General features: G+C 39.7%; 1 protein-coding gene across 1 annotated transcript in view; it reads left to right on the top strand.

Annotated features, from left to right (window-relative positions):
* Nucleotides 1-24,856, top strand: part of skia (v-ski avian sarcoma viral oncogene homolog a) — a 71,388-nt gene that overhangs the window by 1,921 nt on the left and 44,611 nt on the right. The window lies entirely within an intron of this gene.

Below are 24,856 nucleotides of genomic sequence, written 5' to 3'. Positions count from 1 at the left end.
AATTATGATTGTTTTTCATGATTTGTCATCAGAACATTTTTTCTTTTGTCAAATCATCTTGTAGTTCAGATAACATAATATTTTGAGTTTTTGTTGATTAAACCAATCATCTTCATTGTATTAACTCAAATTTTTAATTTCAGTGAACTCAAAATTTTAAGGCAACCAGGTTACTTACTTTAAGTTAAACCAGCAATTCTTTTTCTACAGTGTACTAGAAACATTTTGTATTGAACAATAAAACGGCTATTCTGACTCGTCATTGCATCACGCAAATAAAAAAAACAACTGAAACTAGTGACATAATTATGAGTGAAATTGAAACTTTAGTCACTTTTGGATTACTTGTTACTAGTAATTCAAAAATAACTATCAGAAACATAAAAATAGATATTGTTGAAATGGCTTGCCACAGTCGTCTAGAAATGAATGCTTGGAGAAAGGCCAAGAGTGTCAGTTCTTTGGTGACACAAACTTCAGACTTAACAGTAAGTAGTTATTTGGCAGACGTACAGTGCGCTTCTTATAGGGACATTCCCTTTGGCACAACCTGAGGTTAAGTGCGACGGGGCACTGTGGCGATGTCCATGAATCACCTCTGCTGGTATTCAAAGCAACAATCTTAAAGTTGGCAGACTAGATGTTTTAACTGCTAAGCCACACCACCAGGGTGAAATTTGTATGTCTTAAGTTTTGCGTTGGAATATTCCAAGTAGTGTCAGCTTCCCTCCTTAGATGAGTGCTTGGAAAGGGGCCAAGAGTGTCAGTTCTTTGGTGACCCAGTCTTCAGACTCCAGAGACTATCATGATATTGGTTTCCCAGTCCAAATGTTACAACCTGATATCCGGGACGGGGGTGAGATGTGGATTCTGTGGGCGGACGTCAAGATAGAATAGCCGTCGCAGTGGCCTAAATTTAATGGCATGAAATATTTAACGTGAGCAGACCGATGCAAAAAAGAAAAAATCAGAGAGCATTTCTGGGCTTTACTGAATTTAATTGACCAATAACTAACCCTCAGTGTCACAACCTCTGTCCCGTTAACCTTTACTGTGGATACAGTGCTGACTGCGTAAACAAACAATCATTTAGAGCCATTAAAGGCTGCTTGTAGTCTTCATTTCTCTCTCTGTCTAGTGCTTGTTTTTTTATCATCTCGTTCCTCCATCTGTCTCTCTCGAGCTCAGCATGACTTCCACATGTCCCACGGCAACGGCGTCATGTTATGGTAATTCCGAAATGGGCCGTTTAGCTATCACAGGTACTTGACAGTGGATGTGTTTTTAATGATCGGGCCATTGAGGGTTTAATCACAGGGCTGCTGAGGGAAAAACCTGCTTTCTGAGCTGCGCTCCAACCAAGTTTGCTGCTTAAATATGCATCATTTCTGGGTATTTTTGGAAGGAATAATGCGATAAAGCAGTCTCGGGCTGACTGTTTTATGTTTATCTGCTTTGGGTTGTCTCCGGTCTCGGGTTACTCGCATGTGTGGCGGCTCTTCTTACCCCTGGGGCTCTAATGCTTGACTCCTGCTGCAGACAGGGTCCTGTTTGTGAGGTAGAGGATTAGAGGAAAAGTTTTTTAGTAATGTGCCCCCCTCCAATACACACACACACACACACACACACACACACACACACACACACACACACACACAAACAAACACTCAATGAATGGCAAGCCTGGTCATTTGCATGAACTGTTTCCCTTGAATGGAGCTGATGATGCAGGGATTGGAGTATTGTGGTGGAAACGGAGTATGAACCAACAAAGAAGTGCATTCACCAACATCTCCTCCCTCCCATCTCTCTGTGATCAGCCCTCCACCACCTCCAGCTCTCACCCAGTTACTTTCCCTTTATGAATAGAGCGAGAGAATGTAAACCGAGGCCTGCGCTCTAGCGTGTTTGCACACATTTGCCGTTTTCTGTCTCTTTTTGCACGGACGATGTGTGTCATAAGTGCTTTGCAGATTGAATGGGCCCTTACGGTGAATGACGTTGGCTCGTTAACATCGAGTTGTTTCCTTCGGTCTCGAGTGAGCCCGAATGTCCTGGAGCTCTCTGCATTATCACATTATCAGACCCCCCACAGCAGGCTTTTATTCATCTCAAGAGCTTTCCTGCCTCTCACCACACACAAGAGGGAACACTCTCAAACCGTCTGGAAACGGAAGTGGAATATATCAGTATATCCATCTAGTGAGGGGAGATTCGGTGTATTTTTACATACGCCCGACCGCCTGGTCACTCCTTTGCCAGGAAGAGTCAGCGATTTGATATTGATGACTTCATAATGGCCTCCACACAATTTCATTTGCCACTCAGATGTTTGTAGAATAAGACTAAGGCTTGAAATGTGCTTGATGCGAACGCTTTGAGCTATGCAAGCTCGATTTCACGTCATTGTAATGTGAAATATGTTAGCGTAATTTGCAATGTGACATGGTGAAATGCAGTTCTCTGCATTGCTGCAAGGGGCACTGTAGTGAGCGTTAGCGTAAACCGTCTTCTATGGTCATCTTTTTCTGTTTAGGTCAAATATGGTCTGTATAATGCTGTTATTCAATTATTTTTTTTAACGTTTTTCTGTGCCACAAGAACACGTTAATCTATATATTTTTATTATATATTATAAATATATTTATATGTTATAATAATAATGAGATATGAAATATATATTTTTAGTGTTAATACACTACCGTTCAAAAGTTTGGGGTCGTAATGTTTTTTAAAAGTCTCTTAAACTCATCAAAGCTGTATTTATTTGATCAAAAGTACAGTAAAAACAGTAATATTTTGAAATATTATTACTATTTAAAATAATTGTGTCCTATTTGAATATATTTTAAAATGTAATTTATTCCTGTGATGGCAAATCTGAATTTTTCAGCATCATTACTCCAGTCTTCAGTGTCACATTCTAATATACTGATTTGATGCTCAAAAAACATTTCTTATTATTATCAATGTTGAAAATGGTTATATGTGCACATTTGTATGAATTTATGCATTTATCAAGTATTCCACATGCAAGTGATGTAGATGTAAAAGTTTGTATACTGTGTTTCTGTTGCCGTCTGGGCGATTGTGACAGAGCTGTTTTGTTTTTTGCTGAGTTATTTACAGATCTTACTGTTCCTCATCTGTGAAAAGTAGTCTGGCAGTCTCTCGCTCACTCTCTCTGTCTCTGGGTGGGGTGAAGGAACTTCCTCTTTCTCTGCTGCTTGCTGAGGGAAGGTCACAGACTGTGTAGTTACTCAACCTCCCTCGACATATATATATGTGTGTGTGTGTGTATGTAAGTGTTTGTGAGTGCGTGTCTGTCTGGTGCTTTCAGTCAGCAGCCGGAAGACACAGAAAGACAGGATGTTCAGTGTCCCTCGCTCAGACACACAGTCATAATTAAGCGTAAAATGTACCTAGCCATTATGTTCTGTCAAGCTGTCTCAGGTCCAAACGCATCATCTTTTAATACTCTGTGGTGAAGAAAATTGTGTTACGCTTGTCTGAGATCTTGTTTAAAGGGTTCAAAAGAGTTTGTCAGCTTGGCAAACAAGGCTTGAGTTTGCTGTACTGTAGTATACAGGTTCAAAGTGTAAGTCTAGGTGTTGAGTTGGCTTCATGAGCTATCATGATTACTTTATACTGATAAAACTGTCTGGACGTAATTGACAGGAGTGGCGCTGAATGATTAGGTGGATTAAGGACAAAATAGCTTGAGGGGCCGTTTGCATGACACGCTAAAAACTGAAAACTTTTTATGCATTTTGGCTGTTCATTTACATGACAACAGCGTTTTTTGGGGGGCCTGAAAATGCAAACTTTTGAAAACGGGTTTCAAAGTGCAAGTTTTGGAAAGCGATACCGCTATTGTATCTGTGTAAACTGCAGAAATGGAAATTTGAGAAAAATGGTGACATAATGCGCATGTGTATTATGTTTTAGATGTGTACTACAACTACTTGAGCTGGGACAATACATCAATTCGCGATTTGCGATACAAAAAACCTGGAGCGATTCTGATATTTTCCGACGTATCGCGATTCTCTCTCGAATCGATACTGAGCTTAGTTTTTAACAGAAGATGGCACTACTATACGTGCTTTAGAAACACTCATACACCATCTGCTTCCAGTTCCTTTATACACACCACTTAAACCTAAAATAATCATTCATAAAGTTCAAAAAGGTTGAAGTGAATTACAAGGGTGCAGTGGGCTGTTTACATCAATCTCACATCATAAAAGCATTCTGAGCCGAGGTACAAGTACATTTACCACTTACATGACTCAGCCAAACGTACAATCGCTCTCCAGCACTCTTCTTTGTGAGCATTTGAGTGTGCAGTTAAAAACTAGCCTAGAGCACCATCTGCTGTTAGAACTAAGCTCAAGATTGATTCGAGAGAGAAAAACTCGATCATTGTATCGTGAATCGATGTATTGTACAGCTTTTTTAATTGTTTTTGCAGATCTGTGCAAACAGGGATTGTTTATTGTTTCTATGTGAAAAAAGCAAAGGAAAAACTTTTCATAGTTTTTAGTTCATCATTGGAGTGTAAATGTACCCTAAGACTGTAAACAAGCATAGTAAGTGACTAAATACCTTTTTAATGAGACTCAATTTTAGAGATTTCAATTGATTAAAAATTAATTTATTACATGGTATGCTGATGAATAAATTAAATGAATCACAAATAATCAATATTTGATGAGAACTCCAAAATGAAGATCACTTTCATACATTAATATGGCAGACGAAAAGCATTAAATGGACAAAAAGTTGTATCGTTGACATACAGGTCACAGATATCTATTTACAGTTGAGTTTATTTATCCGTCTGAAGTAGACTTCACGCAAGATGCATTTTTTGCATTATGTCTCCATTATTTTTAATTAATGGATTTAAATATATGTTTAATTCATTTTTGATGAAATGCGTGTTTTTTTTTTATTGATTTATTTGCACTAAATGAATGTCTTAAATTTACAGCCCTGTTAAAATTATATTTTTTCACTGCACGTTTTTTGCATTGTCAGATTTTCTTGATGAAATAGTTGGCATTTTCACTTTTCAGAGCTGTAAGAAAACCCATATCATGAGCATTTCCCACTTAGTCATGCATTTGATTTCCCCCTCTGAGTTTCCTGTTCAATGTGGAGGCGTTTTATCAGGGGTTATTTAGAGAGTTTTGGCAGACAGCGTGTTCTTGCCGCCAGTGCAGGAAAACCGCAGCTCAGTGACGGGAAGGGAGAGTTGCGACAGCCGCATTCCAGGACAGCCACTCCCAAAGTGCAGAGAGAGACTGATTATGCAAATGGGAGTCTGAATGGGCATGAAATGAATGAAGCATGCCCTCTCACTCTCTTTTACGCATTCGCTGCGCGTCTGCCGGCACACTTAGACACACACACACACCTGCTCGGTATCAGAACCCTTCGCCTGCTGACTTCTCGTCTCCTCTACAATCAAGTGTTTTTTTCCCCTTTCTCTCGATCTTTAATTCCCCCCAGGTGCTGGAAGTGGGTAGTAAACCCCTCTAATCATCCAGTCATTAAAGCAGAATTTAACCGCTCTCAGCCTTTGAAGCCGTTTTCTCACTTAATTGTTCGCTCTTTGGAAACAAAGCTACGTAATTTACTCTAAATCACGCCCTTGAAAATGCTTTTGATGAACACCTTGCGTGTTCATTTTCTTTCTTCCGTCCTCTGCGTTCGGTTCGGCTGACTTGTGATTTTTATTTTGGAGGGAGAGCGTGGCATCTTTCCAACTCCCTCTCTACCACCCCCAGCGCCTCAGAGAATTCTGGGATATCTGCTGGAGAACTGAGAGGGTGCAAGAGCTTTGGGAGAGGAAGCCAGTTCCCTAAGGGGATATTAGGTATGTCCCGTCTCATTCGCCAGGCATATCGCTCTTAAGCCGCACACACACATACACACAGCGGATGGCTCAACTCGACTCAGCAGCAGCTGGCCCCTGGTATGCATATCAATGGCCGCAACGCCGAAAAGCTGCATTTGCGCATTTCTCTGCCTCCCCTTCAGAATCCGAGGGGCTCCGCGGGTACGGACAGTCCCGCAGCTGCCGACGATATAAACCAGAGGGTCCGTCTGAGAACCGAGTTGAACGGCTGTTCCGAGACCTCACTGGTCAAAGTCTTCATAAGTATGTTCCAGAACTTGGACTCGTGAGGTCAAAGACCTGCGAGGCAGAGAAACGGACCCTGTGTTGTTCAGTCGGTTACTGATATGAACAGGCTTTTGTTTGGATATCCGCAAGGGTCATTTTTATTGTTGCGCAAGAGTGCCAGACGAGAAACCCGAACGGTTTTACAAAGTATGAAACTCTGCGAAAAAAAAACATGGTAATCTCTTGCTTTCATAACAAGGCTCATTCTTCCCACTGATCCTGATTTTAAAAAATCCCTCATGTAGTCCTGGGTGGTTATTAAATTTGACATCTTTTTTTCAGGAGTGAGCAGCAGCTGAGCGTTCTAACGAGTCTCCTTTAGGTGCTAATTAAGATTTTTCAAATAGTCTGTCACTGACAAGCCCGAACTGATGGATCATAACTGTGATTAACCGGGCAAAGGGAGAAAATATGTGGCTTTGTTTTAGAGATAAGACACGAACATCTCCCTAGAACAATTCAAACGCTAATTGCTTTTGTGGCTCTAATAGAATGCAAATTCAAGTCAATTCATTAGTTTTTTTTTTACATTAACAGTTCAGTTCATGTGTGAAGATTCACGCTTGGCTTATTTGCCACATCCTTGCTAATTTGATCAGTTTTTCACCTCTCAAGCTGAATTTTTTTAAATCAAAATGGCACTTATTCAGCTTTGCTGTTCATTGTTATTTAGCAACCTCAGCAGGGAGTAAGTCTTCCCCCCCCCCCCTAAATGACTTTAAAATATGCTTGAGAGATCAAATATATTTAAGAAATAGACTTCATTCACACTAGGTGCGCTATTTAATTTGATGCAAACAAAAGCAGTTTTCACAACCAATTGTTTTCCACTGGAAATGTTTTATATAGGCAATGTTTTGTCATTTGAACAATTTATATCCATGTAAATGATAGCGAAGAAACTATTTCAACGTCAAAAGCCTCATTTGAATTCACATCAAATGAAATATGCTGTGCAAATATGGTAACATAATAATAATTTTAATAAATAAATAAATTCCACTTTACTCCTTAGATACCTCATTTTGACCAAATTAAGAGTAAGAGAAATATTGAATATTGAAATATATAATTGATTTAATATTGAAACTAATTATCAGCACAATAATTGCTATGTATATTATATATAACATTTTAGGTTAGTAATGAAGTAAGTATGCTGCATAGTAGGCAGCTCACTAGGTTTTGCAACTCAAATCATTGTAACTCAAGAGAGCTAACCTGAAGCCCTTACTGCCTACACAGTTACAGAGCTTCTCAGTGAACGAAGAAACGTTGTGATTTCAGTTATATTGCAATCGAAAAGAAGACTACATTTTGGACAATTATACATACCCTCTTACATAATTTCCCCTTCTGTTGTGACATTATATCACACCCTCTTACACACACACGCTGCTAAGCCTCCTAGTCTGTCCACCCCCTCCCCCAGGATGCAGTAGCTAAAATCTCATTAATGTCAGATGGAGATAAACACAGATAAAAGAGAGAGGTTCATCACAGGGCATCCTCTCTTTTCACACTCCTTCCACCAGCCCCCACACATCAGTCAGCCCAGTCAGTGTGTGTGTGTTTGTATTGGCTGGCCTTTGGGAAAGCATTCATATACCTGCCTGATAGGGGCAGCTGGGGGAGGTGGAGGAAGATGCGATGGGGGCTGGCAGACAGAAGAGTGTGGGATGGAGGAGGGAGCTTTTTTTCTGTGTCTGGCATTAACAGGGAGGAGGGGTGGGAAAATAGATGCGTTTCGGGGGTTTCCTCGGTTACTCAATGCGAGACTGGATGTGCTAATATGTAAGGTGTGAGGTAAATGTTTGATTTGATGAAAGACATTGTGAACGCTTAGTTTCAGGCAGACTGTCGGAATGGGCTCCCGTGTCCTAGTCACGACAGAATAACAAGTACAAGTGAATGAATGAATTAGGAAAGGATGAATGAAGTAGGAAAGAAGGGAACTAGATTCAGTGTTCTGACTGGCTTTCTATCTGTGACATGCGTTCTTTGCTTTAAACAAATAAAACCTTATTCATTTCTACTTTTTTTTTTTTTGCTTTCATTCATTCATGGCATTGATATGTATTATTAATGACAGTTAAGCACAGATAGAAAGAAACATGAGTTCAGATGAGTTTAGCTTTGAAAAATTCATCACAGAACTAAATAGCCTTTAGTTTCAGCCTCTTTTTGTGCTTTAAGATAAAGATTGTAAGATCTTTATCTATTTTCTGTATTTGTATTTTCTGTATTTCTTTGATATTTTGATTGTATTGTGCATGATTCTGAAACAGTTTTTGTTTTCGTCTGATGTAGCTAAGGCCGTGTGGGCGGGGATGAATTACATATATCAATAATGTCTACTTTCACAATCCAGTCAAATGCATATGGATGCATTCATTTGTCCTATGTTACGTCAAATTACTGAAGTGAGTAGTTTTATGTTGTTTTTTTAAGCTCATAAATTCAATTTTTATACAATTTGTGTGGGATTTCCTGCTGTATATTACACTGCTCTCTGGAATACTCGATTCTGATTGGCCAGTTCTTTTCACATAATGCATCCTATATGAAATTTTTGTCTGAAATTCACAGCAGTTCTTTTGACTGCCACTATGATTGAAGATCGCTGAGCAAAATATGTTTTTTTTTTTTGGTGTGTGCATGGGGATTTTCTGCAATGTCAGCTGAGCCCTTTTGTCTTTGTGTGACGGAGTGAGTCACACTTTAGCTGGCAGTGTGTGTTTGTGTGTCTAAGAGCAGTCCGACACATGACCCTTCCCATCAAACCCCTCTCTATTCAGGCAGACTGACCAATCAGATGCTTCCATACAGCTCCCATCAGACAGATGGCTGTAGACAGCGTGACATATACGCACACACTGAAAGACAGCGACACTTCCTCAAACTGAATGACTATGAAAAAAAAAAAAAAAGAGTTATTTTTGGAGTCACACTGCCCCTTTTGGAGTCACACTGCACCTAATAGCAGCTAACTATAAATCTGCATGCCATAGCTTGAGGGAAGGATTGAAACTTACAACCTACATAAACATCCTATGTTATTCAAGTATATTGCATAAAATATTTTGTACATAGAGATTAAAACCCAGTTTTGTTATAGACAGCCTTAAGCTGTTGCGACAGTGATCGCGCCCAGTTGGTGTTACAGCATGAGAATTTGGGAAGGGGAAATGTGCTTAACTGTCATGAAAATAATGCAATAATGCACTAATCTTTAAAAGGCCTCCATTTTCTTTATTCTAAATATAATTGTATTATGAATACATGAAATATCGTATTCATTCTTTAATTTTACCTTATTTATTTCATACATGTGTACCTTGCAAGTTCTTAAAGACTTTTTACAGGCGTGTAAAACCTTGTAAACTCGGCCACAGAAAGAAAAAAATAGACATGCGACATCCTTCCTCACTCTGTTCTAAATGAAGCGTTCGTCTGGGCCCAGTGGCACTGGTTTGAGATGCACCATAATTTGGTTTGGTTAGTCAGACTTTTATAACTGCCGTTCTTTGAAGCGTGTCCTGCACAGAAGGAGCCTACTTTATAATGTGTAATTTGACATTGAAATGAGTAGACAGACATACTATTACAGTACACGGCTAGAAAATATGCAACTCAAATCCTCTAGTTATGTTTGCTGAGAGTGGAATCGCAGGGTAGGGTGAAACTCTGCTGTCTGGGCTCTTGGCTACATCGACAGAAAAGAGAGAGAGCGAGATAGAGAGAGACAGATAATGGGTTTGCTATCGTGACTGCTGTTCTTATGTCAGTTCCAGACCGGCAGCAGGGTATGGATGATATTATTTGTACAATTCTGCGTGAAGTTGCGTAAAGAGGTAAATACATTTACTCACTCATAAGTCCATCTGTCTATCACCCACCCAAATGTTTCATCATTGAATCAGAACATCCACACATTCACACACACACACATACCCTTTTTCTTCTAAATGGTGATGGTGCCGGGGCCAGCGTTTCTACTGACTCGAAAGCTGAACAATGATGTATCACAAGCCTACATAACCTGCCCACAAAAAACATGCCACAATTTTGAAAAGATATATTAAAGCGCCTTTATGTAATCATGAATCAGAAGGGATAATGAATAACAAAAGATATTTGTAAATAAAATATGTGGAAATAAAGCGTTTGTACCATCTCCTTTTCTTTCACTTCGATCTTTCCAGACTGAGGTGGAGCCAATTTTTTTTAGGCCCCACCCCGCTTTTTCTATGGTAGAAACGTCCAGCACCCACAGCCTTTAGAGGTCATGCTTTGGTCTACTAAAATGTGAGTAGCATCTGAGTTGGCAGACGTGTAGGTTCAGACATCACTCAGGTGAATCCCTGACCGCAGAACACATAGTAATCTTGTTTCAAAGTTGACCTTTACAGGCCACAAGCCAAGAATTACAAGATTACAGGCCACGCTACTGGGGCAGAGGGTGAGTGTGTGTGCGGACGTCAGTCTAACCCAACAAAGACCTGTGCTTACACCCCGTCTAAATGAACAACCACAACTCTGCAGTCTGAAACACAGCACGGCTCTGCCATTGATGTCTCCTGCGTGTTTGCATTTCATCAGGAGTTTTTTTGTCTTGTTTTGTGCATGCGTGAGTGTGTCTTGATGAATGTTAAATAAAAGGAGGGTGCAGACCTAGCACTCGTGGTCATGAGAGGGGGTTTTGTCTTTGGGGTGATGGAGAGCACCTCTCATCCTGAGGTTCGACTGGGCTCCTTTTGTCCTTCAAATGTTTAAAAAGGATCAGCTGGAGCTCAGGAACAGGGCTAAGACTAGAAGACAAAGCCCAGGCCTGAGACTATTGTCTTGGCTGTGGACTTCTCAAGCCACGCTTCATTTTTTGTCCTCCTTTCTCCAAACTAAAGGGCCGTTCACATCAAGGACAATAACTATAATGATAACTATAAAGTTTTAATAATCATTCTAATTCTTCTGAGAGAAAAGATATCATTGGAATCACTTTCAGAATGATTTTGTCCAGCTGATGAATGATAATAACATTGACAGCCGATTAGAATCCACCCAACATTAAAGAGCTTGAGCATTTAAAGTGGCAGACGGCATAACTATAGTGCGCGCTTAGAATAGACAACATTATTGCGTGTTGGTGTGGACGCAAAGATAGTTATCATTCTTGGTGTGAATGGCCTTAAGGCTAGCATAGCGAACATTTTGATGTTTTAAGATGTAGAATGTAGCGTAGAGAGAGAGAAACGCAATGTACAGAACAAGTAGATACACGTACGTTTGCAAGATATCTGCTAAATTATTAATCTAGATGGCATTTCTCACTGTTTTAAGTGTAATATTTACATAAAAACATAAAAAAGGCAGCTTTATGCATATTTTGAATCACAAATGTTGTGTAAACATTTAGTTAATGTTGATCTAACGTCTGCAAGGTAATGTATTTTCCTTAAAAACTGTAGGGGAATATCAGTTATACTAGTTTATTTTTTGATGCTCTGTACAGATTTTCTTAAATGTTTTTTTTTTTTTTTTTTGAAAAATAGAGCTCTTTGCTCTTTCCCCAGACACAACAATATAATCACTTCATCATCACTTCCTGGTTTGCTCTTGCTAAAGATGGCTGCCAGTTAAAGCCCTGTGGCTGTAGTGGAGAGGCTGGGCTAGGCATGACACAGAAAGCTTGTCATTTTGTTCTTTGATTAAGGGACGCGGTGTATCAGTTCCAGCCTTAAAGCCCACAGGCTATTTTGGTTTTCCTGAACAGGTAACAAAAGAATGTCTGTCCCTGTTCAACAGCACCCTTCCCCCGCGCTTTCTCTCGCCGGAGACTCTGCTGTCAAGCGCTAACAATGGCACGCTAGTCGGTAGCCCACATGAATCATGTTGCGGTTTTCCAATGAATTTCACATTGTGGTTAGCAAATAACTTTTTATTTTCAAATCCACAAATTAGTTAAATTGATTTATGAGACTTGTGCTGCTGGGGTGCAGGAGCAATCAGACTTCTGACTGAATGACATTTTTCCATAATGTGAAATAAATTGAATGGTAAACCTGTTTTTGTTTTCCTGTAAAGTACAAGAGTATGATTTGTTGCTTATTTCTGATGTACTTAGATGCACATTAATGCAATTGTTTAGCTATTTTTTCTTTGTCGAATTGAATTGAGGCTTAAGATTTAAAATTTTCAACTCAATGTTTTAAAAATTTGTCACTCCACTTGTTACTGGTCTTATTGTGAGCAATTCATTGTACTTGTTATTTAAAAAGAAAAATCTTGAATAACATTCATTTTATTAAATATCTGTTTCGTCAAAGTATTTATTAAATAACTATTTAGGCATTGTTTTAGTCACATCCATATGGACAAAATCAAGTCTGGCTTGGCCCTACATTTTATTTGACTTGAGGAAGTGGAGAATTTCTCCCTGAGAAGTGATTGGACGAATGCTGGTCTGGTCACACCTCTTAACCAATCAGAAGTTGTTCAGAAAGCCCATGAGGTTTAGGGGTTGAAGGAGCATGTCTGTGTGTGTATAGACGGATGTGTGTGTGTTCTCGGCTTACTCCAGGTGAATTAAAAGTGTTGGAAACAGTGGCATTTAATACCATTAGCATCCGGGCTAGTGTGGTGCCTCAGGTTAGTGATCGTAGGTCATAGATCCCTCGCAATTAATACTATTCCAACCCAGTACCACTCCTCCAAATGAGCTGACAGCGGACATGCTAAATAAAACAATGTGTGTGAAACCAGAGCTGTGTATGTGTGTGTGTGTCCGCAAAAGGAGGTAAAGGCTCAGGTTAAAGCCGCACGGCTCCCCCTGCGCTCTGCGCTAACCTGTAGACGTTCTACAACACTACTACAGTGGAATCCATTGATTTACTGTCTGAAACCACTCCTCGCCTGCCCACACATGTAATCTCGTTCTGAAAAGGACTGTCACACACACTCACATGCAAACACGAGCACACACAGACATGGAATCGGAGAGAAAGCCGAACACAATCTCTGCCAGCTCTCTCTCTTTTTTTTTTTTCCAAGAGGAAATTGAAGATAATTGTACCCTCCAACTAGCCTGCCCGGTTTTAAAGGGGCATCCTATATCTGACAATACTTCATTGTTTGCTCTCTATAAGACTGTCTCGATGAAGTACAATGTCTGAAATAAATCGCACCAGTAGAGGGATCTAATTACAGGTTACTACTATTTACATTTGCACTCTGCAGACTTTTGTAGTACTGGTTTGATATATCGTCCCCCTCTCTTTTTCTCTCTTCACTTTGACCTTTATCTCACTATTAGGCCTATCAGTCTATTTAATTATCTCTTTACCTTGGCTTCTAACAATCCGTCCTATCTGTAGGTCAAGGTGGTTGCTGTTTTCTGCAGCTCTTTGCCAACAACATTGTGCTTTTAAAGACTCAGGTCATGACTATCCACTATGCATCTGCACTATACTGAATTAATTGGACTTATTTGCATGAATGGAACCCAACTAACATGCTTTTCCAAATATTAACACAGCCTCAAAGAGCTTTAGTTTCTAAAAAAGGTCAATGTTGTGTAAGTTTCCTTTGTCTTTTAACTTTATGTTCAGACTACATTGGAGAGCTGATCATTTTTTGTTACGAAACCAGGATTGTGCAAAATTGGAATGACAGGAAAATAAATGTACTTCCTCTTTATTGTTAGTCTAAATTATTTTCACAGGTAGTTGATGCAATCTAAAATCAGAGCACTAAAAACGCAAATAAGAAACTGTTACCCATGCTGTAGTTTAAAAGTTAGCACAGGCTCTTTTTAAAATTGTTATTCCTTACAAATCTGACCAGAAGTGTCGGATACGGTAAATGGTGTCTCCGGGTCTCATCCGTTTTGCTCACTCTGCCTTCCATATCACCATCTATTGCTCCATCCATCTCTTCACGGACGCTAATGGAAACATTAGCCTGTGTTAGCTTCAAGCGAGCTTATTATGCAGCGCAGGCCTTATCAATTCACTTCTGTCTCAATTAGCATCAGCTTCAATGCTGTCTCTCTTCGGCCGCGTGGAGCTGCATCGATCTACGACTCAATGGATCTCTTGAGCGATTTCACACGGACCTGGCCAACACATATTCGTATTCAAAGTATGAGCATATTTAAACACTTTATGCTTTATAATGACCATTAATATGATAGCTATCAAAGATATATAGATGAGGTGTCTTTTAGAGCTGGTAATATTTCAGTTTGACTGTGATTTGGCTTCGGCATAGCTTAAGTGGTCGGTCGATCGCAGAGTGGCTTTTAAAGCAAAACTAGAGTGAAATAACAAAGCCGTTCTTCAAGCAACAATTACATAAATTTTTCAAAAGGCTTGTTGTTTCCCTCCAAGTCTGATTAAAGTGCAAGGGCAATTTGTTTATCCACTCACGCCCTTGTTAAAGTCTGTGCATGTGTGGGGGTGTATGGCCCTGAGATCTATTGATTGCTGCAGGAAGCACATTCTGATGTTACACTGGGCTTCCTGAATTTGATGCCATCTCCTTAGACATCGTATGTGAAGGTATTTTGACAGTGTGTGTGTGTGTGTGTGTGTGTGTGAGACAGAGAGAGAGAGAGCGTGTATTCTTACCTCCCCTCAGACACAGAGACAAAACAGCTCAACCTCTGTCCTTGCTTAAAGACACAACAGCTCTCCATTGACACAACATCATTGCAACGCTTGCCCACAATGATAGGCTACAGCTCAATATTTTTCTGAATAACACTCCAGCCACAGTGCTGCCACATTCTCCATATTATGAAATTGCTTATGTCCCAAACGGCGCACTATACATGTACACTATGTACTTATGCACTATGTACTCATCCATGTAGTGTATGAATTTTATATTTTGTCATTAAACATCGGAGTCTAATCCCCCCTCCCCCTCCGCAATGTAATTAAAGCTGCGACAGTTGAGTGCATGTCATCCATTCCAACATTCCACACTTTCCGTTAAATAAGTGCATCATCCGGCTATATATAGTGCACTTTTTCTTTTTGGAATTTTCTGTGTGAACGCACCACTCACACTATTTCTACTTAAAAACGTCATAGAATAGTGCATAAGTACGCGAATTGGGACGCACTTTTACACTTTTGTTCCATATCGGGTTGTGCTCCATTTATAACTGAATTGAGAATGTTTTTTTTTTTTTTTTTTAAATTACAATTCCTGAATTTAACTAGAAAAGCAAGTTTGTTAAGATAAAGTCTGGAAAACCTAAAGGTAGGTAGGTAGATAGATGGATAGGTGGATAGATGGATAGATGGATAGATGGATAGATAGACGGATAGAGAGGTGGATAGATAGAGTGAGACTAAAAGACAGGGAGAAGGAAAGTAAAAGAGAGGATCTAAGCCAGCAGGTTCTATTCTTGAGTGTGTAGTTTTTGGCAGCAATGACAAAAGAACACACACTCTCTACGTCCCCTGTGCAGGGACCTTATTCCAGCTCTGCCTGCTTATCAGATGAAATCAGACCCGTCTCTTTTCTGCTGCTCAAACTGTCTCCTGAGGAGGCCCAGATCGCTCCTCTGCCTGGGTGTAGTCGCTCTCGCTGGGTCTCAGCCAGTTCTTCCACTTCCTGGGGCTCTCCATTTACCTAAGGTCTATTCAGTTTGTCAGACTTGCTCTAGATGAACTACACAGTGACCTGAAACAGGGATCTTGAATGTTGTCATTGCAGGCTAATTTGGCACTGGTCTAAGGGCTGCTGAGTCATACCCGGACAAAGTATTGTTTTAAAGCTTTGAAAAAATGTAAAAATCCTTAAATTTTAAAGGTTTATAGGCCATAGAGATATATAGGTAGGTGAGTGGGTAGAGCAGTAGGTAGATAGGTGAGTAGATAGATATGTATATAAAGAGTAAATGATTTAATTATGAATTTTGCTTCTCAGAGTCCTAAACTTGTGAAGAAAAACCTAAGAAACAAGTAAGTAATGGTAAATGTTCTAAAATATTATCGATCATTTCCTCTTTGCCTCTCTGTCCCTAATTCTCATTCCGGATGGATCTCTCCTGTCCCCATTCACAGGTCCCATCCCCCTCGCCCCTCTTTTATGCCTGTAACAGTAAGCCTTGTGATTGTGCCCCAGAGCGAAGGCTCTCCCCGAGCTGAACTCATTTGGAACAGAATGCTGGCGGCTTTGAGGGAAAGAGCCAGCATGTTCTAGTCAACCTGCTGAGCGTTCAGTGAGGCCAACACCACTCTGAGACTCATGGGCGCACACATACACACACAGACACACAGATGTCAGCACAACTCGAACAAACACACACTCCAATCAAAGCTCCTTTGTACTGTCCTCTCCCAAAGACAAGGGCTGCCAAACAACATCAGCAGCACCAACAAGCGCAACAATTCGCCATCCACAAAACCCCTCACCAAGCAGGAACTGTTGAATTTGCTCAGGAGCCAGTTGTTGGAACATTTCGACACTGTTAACCAACTTGAAAGGAATCAAAAGAGCAGATTGTAAAGCAAACTCATTCAGCTTGTGTTTTTCTTCTCCGTTCTCGTTTCAAAAGCCCTGGCGAAGAAAAAGCCCACATGAAAAGTGTTTAATTTCACATTGACGCTTGTGTAAACAAGCAATCCTCTCAGCCAAAGGTGATCTCTCTTGTGAAATCATTGTGTGAAAACCGACAAATGATAGCGACCAAACCCCACCGCGCACCGGCTCGTCGTGCGTGATTGACGGCACATTGACCGAGAGCGATCACAGCCGTTCGTTCGTGCTCATATTTAATAGCAACCGAGTTCAGGATTTGTTTGGCGAGTAAATTGTGCGGCTGAACTTTGAAACCTGAGTTGGGGCCCCAGACGCGGAGACAGGGAAGTGATTGGGCCGAGCAGAGCATACACGCTGATAAATGTTTATTTAGTTTTCGATAACATATCGGCCGGCCTCTTCAGCTTCTGTTGAGTGGAACTGGCTCGACTTCCTGTCTCTCTCTCGTTAATCTCCTCCGGCTCGCGATAGAAACAATCTATCAGCGTCAAGCTATCAGTCGATTGCAGTCAAAGACCCCATAGATTGGCTGTGGGAGCTACAGAGTGACATTCTCATGGCCAAACGGCTTTGAAATTGGTTTCAGTGTGAGCTTTGATTGGCTGTCTGTGTGTATATATACACTCTTAAAAATAAAGGTTACAAAACAGGGTGTCAGTGCCATAGAAGAACCATGTTGGGTTCCTCAAAAAACCTTTCAATGATGATTTTTTTCTTCGTGTGAAGAGAGTTTTAATGATCTAAAAAAACCTTTTCCACTCTAAAAAACCTTTGAACCTTTTTCCTAGGATGTTAAAAGTTCTTCCATTTTTGAGAGCGTAAATAAAAAAAAGTCCAGATTGGCACATGAATTGAATTTACTGAAGGGAAGGTACCAGGTTTGTGCACCGCAGCGCTCAGACCTTTTCCCGTTGAGCGTCTCAAGAGTGGTATTTCCTCTGCGAGTTCAAATATCAGGAAAACACGCATGTGTGTAATGTGCCTGCCCGTGCACGCCTGCCCGTCACTAAAGAGGTATAATTCCAAATACCTCAGTGACAGGAGAGTTAATGTGGTTGCTAAGCAAATCTGCACTTCCTGTGCTAAATAAGAGTTCCACTGACTGCTTCCTGGCTGGTGGGCTGGAAACACACACTCACACACACTCCTACCCTGCTGCAGACATGCAGTGGTAAATGGGCCTTTGCTAGTGTGCTCATGTAGAGAATAATTGCATTACTGAGGGGGGTTGCCCAACTCAATGTTTTCATGCTGCATCCATTCGACAGGAAATGAGCATTTTCCCAATTAAATGATCACTGCAGTGATATAAGATTTGGTCGTCTATTAATTCACTTCTTTCCTGTTAGACTTATTTATTTAAATTTAGACCCTTTGACCTTTTTACTACTCTAGCCAACGCTAAAAATGACACTAGCCATTACAGCATGGGGTTACGTAGGCATGTGTAACCCTGTAAGGTAACATTACAGTTCCACCGTGCAGCCATGCAGACATGTAAACCGCATGTGTGTAATGGTCTCTCACACTCAAGACGGCTAGCCGCTCGTTCCGTGAAAGCCAATCCTGATGCCGTGGGTCAACTGTCCATCATGCTGGAGTGAGATTTCATAGCGTCCAAGTTCTTTAATTACAGAAGTAAGGCAGTGGAGCCAAACCAAAGTTCAGGGTGTATAGTACGCTGCAGGGTATTAGCATTTTATCAGGTGATCTGAGCTAGCTGGCTAAGTAATAAGTCATAAATTAGAAGTCTTATTTATTTATTTATTTTTTGCAATGGACGTCATTGGTATCTGATTTCATTTTTGATATTTTGTTTTGATAATGATTTCTTGATCATATTTCACCCCAAAGCAAAAAGAAAAAAATATAAAATGATGTTTTGCGTAAACACACTAAAGCCTAATTTTAAGACCATTAATATTTTTTATGCTGTAATGCATTTTCTTTGCTTTTTTTTTTACAGTGCAAAAATAAATCATAAAGATTTCTACAATGTTATCTTTATGATTTATTTTTGCATTTTGACAATTAAAAAAAAAAAAATTAAGCAAAGAGAATACATACTGGAAAACTATAAATTTGTATAATTTATTTTTGCTTTGTGACAATTAATAAATTAAAAAACTAAGCAACGAAAATACATCACAGAACCAAAAAATATTAATGGTCTTAAAATGAGGCTTTATTGTATTTATGCAAAATATAATTTCATATTTTTTCATTTGGCTTTGGGGTGTTTTTGCATCTTATTCTAAAAATATGATGCCACACATATAATAACACAATATAAGACAGGACTTTTCATATATATATATATGTATGTATGTATATATATATATATGTATGTATATGTTATTATATTATGTTATTATATGTTATTATATCTATGGCATCATATTTTTAGAATAAGATGCAAAAAAATTCTCAAAGGGTTTGAAGAGTTTGAATATTAAGGTTAGTTAGCCTTTAAGAGTGAAAGTGTCATCAGTTAATGTGTGCGTGTGTCTGTGCATAGGTGGAGTTTTGAGTCTGCATCTGTGTGCTTGCTAGTGTGTGACCTGATTCAGCTAAGTGTGGCGAACTCTCTCTCGCTCTTTTATGGATCAGACTGCATAACAGTGCGCCTGACAGGCTCTGCAGTGCCATGCAGAGTAGCCGTGCCTAGTTTAGCGTAATGCTTTTACGCATGGCTGCATTTACTCTTCGCGGGTAGGGTGGCCCCATAGAGGGCAGATCCAGGACCTTTTAAAGACTGATATAATCTGCGATATTTATGGGCAGATGTGGTGAGATTACGCTGGATCCGAGGAGGAGAGAAAAAGAGTTTTAGGTTATTCCCAACAGGAGGGATCTGGGATGCACTGGTGGCTTTGATCACAGGTCACCTCTAAAAGGCTGCTCTCTCTTGGCAATCTCAGAAGATATTTTTTCCCTTTTTTTCCTGAATATCGAAGGTTTCAGAAGTAAAGCTCAACCCCCTTTCTTTTGTCTCTCTCTCTCTCCCTCATTTCTTTCCATCTATTACTCACTCAACCCTGTTGTTTGAAGGCCTGACACACCACCACTGGCTTGTCACTCCCAATTACTCAACTCTCTTTCTTTTAATCCCTCCATTCTTTGTCTCTCTCTCAATTTTTCTCTCTCTCTGGCTCTTTTACCCTTTTAGTCTCCTTTTCTCTGCCCTTGTTCCTTTACTCATGCCAGTTTTGAACAGACAGGGCTCATTTCTCCACTTCCAAGTACCTTCACCAGTGTGACATTAGCCTGCATTATACAGCGCGCCTCACCGTATCAGCTAGCGAGAGATCTCTTCTGAGGGACAAGATGAGAGATGAAGGGCTGGGAGGGGGAAGAGGAGAGGCCTCTGTTGTCATTGAGATAGGGCCAAAACAGTTTCCTTCAGCTTCAGAAAGAGGCCCTCTCCGCTAGTCTTAGCTTATCGCTGTGCTAGCAAAGCACCTTTGGCCTTTGTGGTGATGTTTGTGCCTGTGTGGCTGCTCGTGTCGTGGGAGAGTTAAGGAAGTCTGGCACTATTTTTACAGCAGCCACTTTATTTTATTTTCTGTGCCTGATTGGAAATTGATAGAAATTTGTTGTTGTTTTTATTATTAGTCATTAAAGGATTAGTCAACTTTCAAATAAAATTTTCCTGATAATTTACTCACCCCCATGTCATCCAAGATGTTCATGTCTTTCTTTCGTTAGTCGAAAAGAAATTAAGGTTTTTGATGAAAACATTTCAGGATTATTCTCCTTATAGTGGACTTCAATGGCCTCCAAACGTTCGAAGGTCAAAATTACAGTTTCAGTGCAGCTTCAAAGCGGAAGCACGTGCAAGGTGATCATCTGTTTATATAAAGCATATACAGTTGTATTTTTTTCCCAAAATGACCGATCGTTTCGCTAGATAAGACCCTTATTCCTTGTCTGGTATCGTTTAAATCCCTTTGAAGCTGCACTGAAACTGTAATTTTGACCTTCAACCGTTTGGAGGCATTGAAATCCACTATAAGGAGAATAATCCTGGAATGTTTTCATCATTCTTTTCGACTGACGAAAGAAAGACATGAACATCTGGGATGACATGGGGGTGAGTAAATGATCAGGAAAAATTTATTTGAAAGTGGACTAATCCTTTAAAATGTCTTTTAAATTCAAACTAGGCTCATTGGGAAAACATGCCTCTACCTACATTTTTGCATAACTTCAAAAGCGTAGCCTACCTATACAAACAATTCATTGCAGTTCCCACCTGAAATGAACACTTGAGGCAGTAAAACAACAACTTTTATTCCATTTCACACAAATTATGATTACAGGGGCAGAATAGCGATTTAATAAAGGCTTATTTTTGCACGGTTCCTTCCACAATACTATGTTACTGCATCAAAGACTTTTATACCATAGTACATGATTTGTAAACTAATACATTTTGATGTTTGCATCGCTTAATCAGCTCCATATGACTTGGTCGGTAGTGCACTTGGTACAGTACTTCGCTTGCAGTGTGGAATGTTCCGGTATGTTTTGGATAAAACTGAACTTGCTTTTTTCTCTTTGAAAGTGTCGTGTAACGTGTAAGAAGCAATGTAATATCAATTTGCTGAAATGTTGCCACAAGCACGTATTTCCACGTTGTTTAAATTTAAAATCACATTATGTTACCAGAGCTAAAACGTTTCTCTTTCTTTGTGTTTTCACTTAGCCTTCTGTTAGCAAGCTAATAGTCCAGACTACTAGCTTAGCATAGCACTAACTGGTAAAGAAAAGCTATTTTGATTACTTAGAACGAGATGCACAACAACAAATCATCAAATTTCATCCTGACATCACAGACCCAACTGCATTTGATGAGTTAGCATATAGCTTAAGAAAAAATGTATTTAAGACTGTTATGGCATGCGTTTACACTTTGACTCACTCTAAATACAATCACAGTCTGGGCACCTTTAGTATTGGCTAGTTATTTTAACCTACTATGCTTTGGCAGAACCAATCCTAATTTGCATAATATTTAGGACAGATTGTATGCAAATCTAGATGCAGCCAGGCTCTCCACAACACCACGATCATCACGTAAAGGGTGTTTGTTCTCAGAGAAGGGGTCGAACCCACAAACGAGTTAAAATTACAATCAGTAGAAGATTAGATAATCAATAGGGTTAATCAATCCTTCCATCTCAGTCGTGGCCTAGCCGTGATATCACCTCCAGTCAGAGAGACCTTTCTCCAGGTCACGGCAGCAGCTGGTTCTCCGCATCTCTAAACTCCCTAAAGCCGCTTTTCAGATTATCGTCAACAACAGGTAATCAGCACCTCGTCTTGGCACGAAAGGCTTATCAACTGCAAAGTGTACATTATTCACTTAAACTGCCTTCTCTATAGAAGCATTCGCTTCTTGTTGCGTCTGTCGTAGCGTTCGACCGCAGTCACCTGAGGCTCACCTCAGCTTAGCGTGTGTAGCGTTATCATCAAAGTTTTATTTCCGTTCTCATGAGTCATACAAATGACATAAAGATTTAGTTTCGGCAGCTCAGTCTGCGTTCGATGGGATAAACATGCTGACCTGCGTTGCAGACCGAAGGGATGTTTTTGTGTTTCATTACGCAGGCTTATCTGACTAGCGTGTAATGATTTCAGCCCCCACCCCACATTAATATCCTAAACTAATAGCATTAGCCAGCTGTTACACGCATCTAAAGATCCGGCACAGAGATTGAGACAATTCACCAAGCGAATACTTTTGGTACAAAAAATATGAAGTGCTTGCCATTCAGAACACCCATAAACATTGATTTGAGAGAAAGAGATCCCATCATCTGAGCTCATGGTAATATAACCATGGCGCATTAACAGTGTATGGCAAGATGGAGGAGCATCTTTACCCCACAATGGCCGAACCTCAGGGCTAAGATTGTTTCTCCTCATAACAAAACCCTCAGCTCACTCTCTGAAGCTCTGAAGTGTGAACGTCCTAAAGTCGCCTCCAACTCTGTATCTGTTTCTTTCCCTTTTTCTCAATTTCCTTTAAACATGAGATCCTGACTCATATTCTTTTGTAATGAAGGGCATAAGGACACAGTGACGAAGAAGCTTTTCCTCAGGCAGGTGTCTGCGCATGGGTCTATGTGCGAAGGGAGGGGAGGAGAAGACAAGAGCCGTCCCACAAAAATGAGGACAGACACTCTAATTGGTGATAATGGCTGAGGTAGAGAGTGATTCTCGCTTGGGAACAAAGCGGCCTTTATTGCCTCTGTGCATCTGACCCTTTCACACACTGCAGAAACTAGAGCTGGAAACTGCAGATTTTTCTAGACATTCTACTAAAATGTCATTTTAAAATGTCATATTAGGGGTTATGGATAAGTGATTCAATTTGAGAGTATATTTTATTTATAACTTTTTTTATTTATGTATATTAAAATATTTATTTTTTTATTTTACTTTTACATTTATTTTTTATTATTTAGTTTTATTTTTATTATATGTAGACAAAATACTATAGAATTTTAATATTATATTTTAATATTTATATTTAGTGTATTTTTCATTGAAAACCTGGAAATATCAAGGTGGGAAATTAATTAAATCTTAAAACATTATGGATTTTTTTTTTTTTTTTTTTTAATTCTATAATGAATATATTTGCTCTTTATCTAAAAAAATAATCTGTTAGAAATGGATTTTAGCAATAACTTTTTTGTTTTGTTTTTAGGTGAATACTTATCCAGTAATCATGGTTGACTGGAAAAGTAATGAAAAATCATTGGTAGGATGGTGTGTAATTTTTAGGTTTTCCTAACCTCGAAAATTGCATTTTGCAACTGCTATACTTTTGTATAACTACAATTGTAAGGACCAAGAAAAGTTGTCTGCTGTAGAGTCTAGCTGATAAGTGGGCTTTCTGGTGGAAAATGGTTACATATCCATCTCCAGTCCCCCCATCTCCATCAAATGAACTCTCATGTGCTATTAATCAGCCCAGAGAATGAAGATGACGTCAGTAGAGAGCGAGAGAAACAGAGATGGAGGGGGTGACTTCCCTGTTCTCCAGATGTGTAATAGAACTAGAGAGGGGAATAAAAGCGTGCAGTAAAAAGGATCTTGTAAAACAAAATGGACGCCTCTTTCCTCTCCTGGTCTTAACAATCTCAAATTCCCTCTTCCTCTCTAACGGAGGAGAGGCCTCCCTATCAGGAGCGCGAAAATGCTTACAGTTACAATTTCACTGAATGCCCTGCTTTTGTCATGGTGAATTATGGGATTGTGGAAAGCTTACCACAGTTTTTACCACATCATACCATATTTTCTCGTAATATTTTGAACATATGGCAGATGTGTTTCCATAAGCTTAACAGGCTAGTCTCTGTATATTAGCCCTTGTAGCATCAGTAGAGAATTATTTAGAAGTATTTAGTAGGGATGCGCAATATGTACTGATACCATATAGTTTATTTGACAAATAGGAAAACAGCTTATAAAACATAATAAACAGGTTTGGCTATACTTGTGAAGGCTAAATGTCCTCACTTATAGAGTGAAATATTATGACAACCAACTAGTGAGGACATTTTACTGGTCCTCACTAGTTAAATAGGCTTATAAATCAGCCAAAACATGTTTTTATTTAAATCTAGTGTCTTGCACGTATCTGTGATGGGTAGGTTTAGGGTTAGGGGTTGGGTTAGGTGATAGAAAATATCATTAACCTGATATAAAATCAATGGAAGTCTATGCAATGTAATCACTATAAATAAATAAATAAATAAATAATACCTCCTTTTGTCCACCACTCAAACCACCTTTGCCCTTTGACGGTCCACAAAACCTCTAAAGAAGACACTCTCTGATTTTCTGGTTCTCCTTCATTCTTCTTTCCAACCATCCATGCACTATTTCCGCTTTACCTTTCATTCCCTCCCTTTGTAGTTCCTGTCATAGGGTAGTTGACGCCCTGTGTTTCAACCTGACCTGAGACTGACCCGGGCCAGGGGCCGTTAGCAAGCCCGCACTCATTAGGCTGCATTTGGCATCATTAAGCTGATTTGTCTTTGCTGATCACTTTTCAAGATAGCACTTAAAGTGCCTGGCTGTTATTCTTAAAAG

Source organism: Megalobrama amblycephala, linkage group LG12, assembly GCF_018812025.1.
Source record: "Megalobrama amblycephala isolate DHTTF-2021 linkage group LG12, ASM1881202v1, whole genome shotgun sequence".
Taxonomy (NCBI): domain Eukaryota; kingdom Metazoa; phylum Chordata; class Actinopteri; order Cypriniformes; family Xenocyprididae; genus Megalobrama; species Megalobrama amblycephala.
The sequence above is the reverse complement of the archived record's forward strand: the minus strand, read 5'-3'. Positions and strand labels throughout refer to the sequence as shown.